Source organism: Piliocolobus tephrosceles, unplaced genomic scaffold (genome assembly GCF_002776525.5).
Source record: "Piliocolobus tephrosceles isolate RC106 unplaced genomic scaffold, ASM277652v3 unscaffolded_20371, whole genome shotgun sequence".
NCBI lineage: Eukaryota > Metazoa > Chordata > Mammalia > Primates > Cercopithecidae > Piliocolobus > Piliocolobus tephrosceles.
Genome location: NW_022302501.1, coordinates 1 through 6705, shown reverse-complemented (window position 1 = coordinate 6705; position 6705 = coordinate 1). Strand labels below are relative to the sequence as shown.

Genomic DNA, 6705 nt, shown 5'->3' with positions numbered 1-6705 from the left:
GGCCGGGCGCGGTGGCTCAAGCCTGTAATCCCAGCACTTTGGGAGGCCGAGACGGGTGGATCACGAGGTCAGGAGATCGAGACCATCCTGGCTAACACGGTGAAACCCCGTCTCTACTAAAAAAATACAAAAAAACTAGCCGGGCGAGGTGGCGGGCGCCTGTAGTCCCAGCTACTCGGGAGGCTGAGGCAGGAGAATGGCATAAACCCGGGAGGCAGAGCTTGCAGTGAGCTGAGATCCGGCCACTGCACTCCAGTCCGGGCGACAGAGCGAGACTCCGCCTCAAAAAAAAAAAAAAAGAATTTCACACCCTGCTAAACTAAGCTTCATAAACAAAGGAGAAATAAAATATTTGCCAGACGAGCAATCACTAAGAGAATTCATCACCACCAGACTGGCCCTACAAGAGATGCTTAAGGGAATTCTAAGCATGTTAATGAAAGAATAATACTTGTTACCACAAAAGCACACATAAGTACATAACCCACAGACCCTATAAAGCAACTACACAATCAAGACCAAAAAGCAACTAGCTAAGAATACCACAACAGGAAAAAAACCTTACATATCAATATGAAGCTTGAGTGTAAATGACCTAAATCCTCCACTTAAAAGTCATGGAGTGGCAAATTAGATAAGAAAACAAGACTGAACCTTCTGCTGTGTTCAAGAGACATATGTCACATGTAATGACACCTACTGGCATGGTTTAAAGGGATAGAGAAAGATCTATCATGCAATTAGAAATCAAAAAACAGCAGGGGTCATTATTTTTGTATTACATAAAACAGACTTTAAACCAACAACAGTAAAAAAGGACAAAGAACAGCATTACATAATGATAAAGTGTGTGATTCAAGATTTAACTTGCCAAGACCAGCTCAGTCGGGGAGACCCTAACCCAGCGGGGCTAGAGGAATTAAAGACACACACACAGAAATATAGAAGTGTGGAGTGGGAAATCAGGGGTCTCACAGCCTTCAGAGCTGAGAGCCTCGAACAGACATTTACCCACGTATTTATTAACAGTAAGCCAGTGATAAGCATTTTTTCTATAGATTATAGATTAACTAAAAGTATTTCTTATGGGAAACAAAGGGATGGGCCAAAATAAAGGGATGGGTCTGGCTAGTTATCTGCAGCAGTAGCATGACCTTAAGGCACAGATCACTCATGCTATTGTTTGTGGTTAAAGAACGCCTTTAAGCAGTTTTCCGCCCTGGGTGGGCGAGGTGTTCCTTGCCCACATTCCGGTAAAATCACAACCTTCCAGCGTGAGCATAATGGCCATCACGAACATGTCACAGTGCTGCAGAGATTTTGTTTATGGCCAGTTTTGGGGCCAGTTTATTGCCAGATTTGGGGGGGCCTGTTCCCAACATAACTATCCTAAATATATATGCAGCCAACATTGGAGCACCCAGATTTATAAAACAATCACTACTAATCTTAGGAAAAGACTTAGACAGCCACACAGTAACAATGGGGGCCTTCCATACCCCACTGAAAGTATTAGAGAGATCATCAAGACAGAAAACTAACAAATTCTGGACTTAAGTTTGACACTTGACCAGTTGGGCCTAATATACATTTACAGAATACTCCACCTAACAACCAGACCTCATTTCCACATGTAACATACTCTAAGATTGACCACATACGCGTCAAAAGGCAAGTCACAGCAAATTTTAAAAAATCCAAATCATAGTAAGCATCTTCTCAGATCACAGTGGAATAAAAATAGAAATCAATACTGACGGGAACTCTCGAAACCATACAGATACATGAAAACTAAATAACTTGCTCCTGAATGAATGTAGGAGAAACAACAAAATTAAGGCAGAAATAAAAAATAACTTTGAAACAAATGAAAATAGAGACACAACACACCAAAACCCCAAGGATGTGGCAAAAGTATAGTGCTTACTGTCTACATCAAGAAGATAGAAATATCTTAAATTAACAACCTAATGTAACACCTAAATGGACTACAAACTCAGAAAAGCACTAAACTCAAAGCTAGCAGAAGAAAAGAAATAACTAAAATCAGAGCAGAACTAAAATAAAATGGAGAGCAAAATAAATAAATACAATCAACAAAATAAACATGTTTTTCTTTGAAAAGATAGAAAAGATTAATAGGCTGCTAGCTAGACTTCTTTTTAATTGTTTCATTTGGGAAAAGCACTTCCAAAAGGGCAGCTCCAAAATATAAAGACCTTTGCAACAATTATTTGTTTTTCGTAAAGTGAAAGAACGGGGGGATCCAAGGAATCAAAGCAGTAGATGGACAAACCAGGAGCATCCCGAATCATTTTCAGGAAACAGAGCAACAAAACACAAAAGCAAAATTTCCAATCAACAAATTATTCCAACAACTTAACTTTAGCTGGTCTTATGGATTCCCGAGCCCTCCCCTTCAGTGGAAAAGTATGACTTATTATTGGAAACCCATTACCCAATACAATAAACACCTTAGAACAGAGTTTTGAATCATATCTGTCTACCTGAAAGCTCAGGGGTGGAATGAGGCAAATACCCACAATAGCAAACACAAAAACCCGACAACAAAATGCCCCAAATAAGGACAAAGGTTTTTCAGAAAATGCCTGTACTGGAAAGGCTAGATTGTAAAACATTAAATCCAACTGTGTATCCAAGACCCAGTTTTTGTTAATATATAGGATAAACAGGTAGTTTTAACCTCTATGGCTAACCCCATTTATCTATGACAACTACCAATATACTGCTTTGTCCTTTAAGATCTATCTGCCACACAAGGCTTAAACCACTAAACCAAGTTTTTCTGCTAAGGCTAAGAATACTGTATCTATGCAGAGATGAGAAGCTTATCACACACCCACACTCACACACACCACATCAGCCCTTGGGAGTCAACTTCCAACTTTCCATTGATATTATGCCTCTATATCTTTTATATGTATTCTTTCTCAATTTTCCTATCATGCAAAACAATAGAAATCTCAACACATTCGCACCTGGTTCTGGTTACCCAGTAGTATTACTTGTGTGCAATTAAGCAAGAGACCAAAACCACAGAACAAGTGCACGTGGTAGGGATTACAGGGTAGGGAACGGATATAAAAACATAGAAGTGCAGATTTTACCAGAAACCTCAAGAATCTATGTCCCATGTCTGGAGCAAAAGGCTATTGGCCAGCTTAGGTCCCTTCACCCATCCCTCCTATTCTTGGACCCCAAAGCAGGGCCACTGCTTTTACTTTTGAACCTGGGGTCCTCAAAATGAGTGTGTGAAAAGTCTATAAACACAATCTGGTTGAAAAACAGATGATGCAACACATCTACACTAACTGTCTGACAGTTAAATTCTTGTTACAAAAAACTAACTTTAAGACTTATTTTTGTAACATTTTTCTTTTTTTTTTTTTTTTTTTTTTTTTTTTTTTGAGACGGAGTCTCGCTCTGTCACCCAGGCTGGAGTGCAGTGGCCGGATCTCAGCTCACTGCAAGCTCCGCCTCCCGGGTTTACGCCATTCTCCTGCCTCAGCCTCCCGAGTAGCTGGGACTACAGGCGCCGCCACCTCGCCCGGCTAGTTTTTTGGATTTTTTAGTAGAGACGGGGTTTCACCGTGTTAGCCAGGATGGTCTCGATCTCCTGACCTCGTGATCCGCCCGTCTCGGCCTCCCAAAGTGCTGGGATTACAGGCTTGAGCCACCGCGCCCGGCCTAAGACTTATTTTTGTAACATTTTTCAACAGGGAAAACAACATGCTCCTCAGGGAAAGGTGAGGGTTTGAGAAGACAGACAGGCCCTGGGTAAAAATTCTTATGACACCACCTGGAGCTGACAGGCTTACCTGGGAGAGAACACAGGCACTGCCACACCACCACAGAGGACAGCTGCTGTCTGGGGTTAGCAGACCAGTTCACATGCCACACACGGTTGCTATAGATCCAAGTCATAAGAAATCTTCCAGCTCATCATGAAACAACTCCCGCCGAACTTCAGGATGGCAGTTCGTCGTCCCCACCTGAAGCCAAAAGCATAAGCAACATTTCACCCAGCTCAAAGATGACAACCGTGGAGATACACACAGTTATCCCCATATCAGCACTCTCCCACCACAGCATGGGGGCACAGCTGCTTCTTTGTTTCCAAGGCAATTTGCTTCTCCTCTGATTCCTCCTTGGTCACTGGGCCCTGCAGGGGTGCTTCAGTGCAGGAAGGCCCCGTAAGACCATAGTAGGGTTGCCCAGGAACAAACTCAATAGCATTCACCCAGTCCTCTGAACCTGCTCCTACAGTCGCAAAGTTTGAATTTCTTCACTCATCTTCGCTTGTATTCATTTCACCTATGGACGAGAGACTTGAGGAAGCAGCAAGGGATGACTTTGTAGTTCGCTCTGTAGCAGTTGCTTCTTCCTGTTTCAATGGCTTGCTATGTTCATATCTGCAGTGGTCACCATAAACACACTACCCTTGCTGAAAATACTTGCACACTACACCATACGGACTGTCAGAGAGGTCATGTGAGTATCCACAGTTACCGCCGTCCTTACAAACCCCATGCATAAAATACCTGCAGGTGACCTGTTTAGTCCAGCTGTGCCACCGCTGCCATGGCTGCCCAGCCATCGCTGTCGTGGCTGCCGTCGCGGCCGCCGCCCCCACAGTCCGCCCCAGGGGATGAGGCGGTAACTGCGGGGACCCGGGTCGGGGAGGCCCCTGCTGCTGCCGCTCCTGCTCGTAATGCTGTGGCTGTTTGTTGTTCAGGGAGCAGCAGCCTCGCCATTGCTGTTTATCCCACACGGCAAAGCCCCGGAACTTCCGGGATTATATAGTTCCTGTCTGGCTGCTGGGAGAAGACCACGAGGCCAGGCCAGGAGAGGAGGAGTCTGAGGCACTCGCTCGGTCCCCACCAGCTCTGCCCTAGCTAGAATTTTGTTATTGTTGTTTGTTTGTTTGTTTGTTTTTGGTGCGGAGTCTCGCACTGTCGCCCAGTCTGGAGTACAGTGGTGCGATCTCGGCTCACTGCAACCTCCTCCTACAGGGTTCAAGCAATTCTCGCTGCCTCAGCCTCCCAAGTAGCTGGGATTACAGGCGGCTGCCACCACACCCAGCTAATTTTTGTATTTTTTAGGAGACACGGGTTTTGCCATGTTGGCCAGGCTGGTCTTGAACTCCTGACCTCAGGTGATCCACCCGCCTCTGCCTCCCAAAGTGCTGGGATTAAGGTGTGAACCACCGTGCCTGGCCCCACCTAGTTAGATTTTCAAAAAAGAGAGAGAAGGTCTGGCACGGTAGCTCACACCTGTAATCCCAACACTTTGGGAGGCCGAGGCTGGTGAATCACTTGAGGTCAGGAGTTCGAGACCAGCCTGACCAACATGGCAAAACCCTGTCTCTACTAAAAATACAAAAATTAGCTGGGTGTGGTGGCATGGGCCTGTAATCCTAGCTACTCCGGAGGGTGAGGCAGGAGAATGGCTTGAACCCAGGAGGCGGAGGTTGCAGTGAGCCAAGATTGTGCCACTGCAATCCAGCCTGGGCAACAGAGTGAGACTCCGTCTCAAATACAAAATAAAATAAGAGAGAAGATGCAAGTAAGCATAATCAGAAATGACAAAGGTGACATTACAACTAATCCTGCAGAAATACAGAAAAGCCTCAGAGACTACCGTGAATATTTCTATGCATACAAACTAGAAAATCTAAGGGAAATGCCAAAATTCCTAGAAAGACAAAACCTCTCACAATTGAAGCAGGAGGAAATAAAATTCCTGAACAGACCAACAGTTACTTATAAAATTGAATCAGTAATAAAAAACCTACCATCAAAAAAAAAAAAAAAAAAATCTCTAGACCAGATGCTTTCACAGCTGAATTCTACCACATACAAAGAAGAGCTGGTACTAATCCTACCGAAACTGTTTTAAAAATTTGAGGAGGGATTCCTTCCTAACTCATTCTGTGAAACCAATATCATTCTGATAACCAAAATCTGACAAAGACACACACGAAAAGAAAATGATAGAACAATATCCCTGATGAAAAATCAAGAAGAAAGGGAAGCAGAAAGAAAGAAAAGGCATCCAATAGGAAGAGATGAAGACAAATAATCTCTCTTCACTGATGATACGTACCTATACCTAGAAAACCTTAAATATTCCTCCAAGCCTCCTAGACTTGACAAATAACTTAATTAGTTTTCAGGATACAAAATAAACATACAAATGTTAATACCATTTCTAGACAACAATAACATTCAAGCTGAGAACCAAATCAAAAATGCAAAAATACTCAGAAAATACTTGCAAACTGAATTGAGCAGCACATCAAAGAGATAACCTGCCATAATCAAGTAGGATTTATTCCTGAGATGAAAAGATGGTGCAACATGTGTAGATCAGTAAGTATGTTCACCACAAAGAGAATTCAAAACAAAAACTAAATTATCTCAATAGATTTAGAAGAAGCATTCAGGCCGGGCGCGGTGGCTCAAGCCTGTAATCCCAGCACTTTGGGAGGCCGAGACGGGCGGATCACGAGGTCAGGAGATAGAGACCATCCTGGCTAATGCGGTGAAACCCCGTCTCTACTAAAAAATACAAAAAACTAGGCTGGGCGCGGTGGCTCAAGCCTGTAATCCCAGCAGTTTGGGAGGCCGAGACGGGCGGATCAGGAGGTCAGGAGATCGAGACCATCCTGGCTAACACAGTGAA

The 6705-nt window shown here is 43.8% G+C and overlaps 1 pseudogene; it reads right to left on the bottom strand.

The window, feature by feature from the left end:
• Positions 1–4048: 4048 nt before the first annotated feature.
• Positions 4049–4775, bottom strand: LOC111536194 (annotated as a pseudogene).
• Between the last annotated feature and the right edge of the window lie 1930 nt (positions 4776–6705).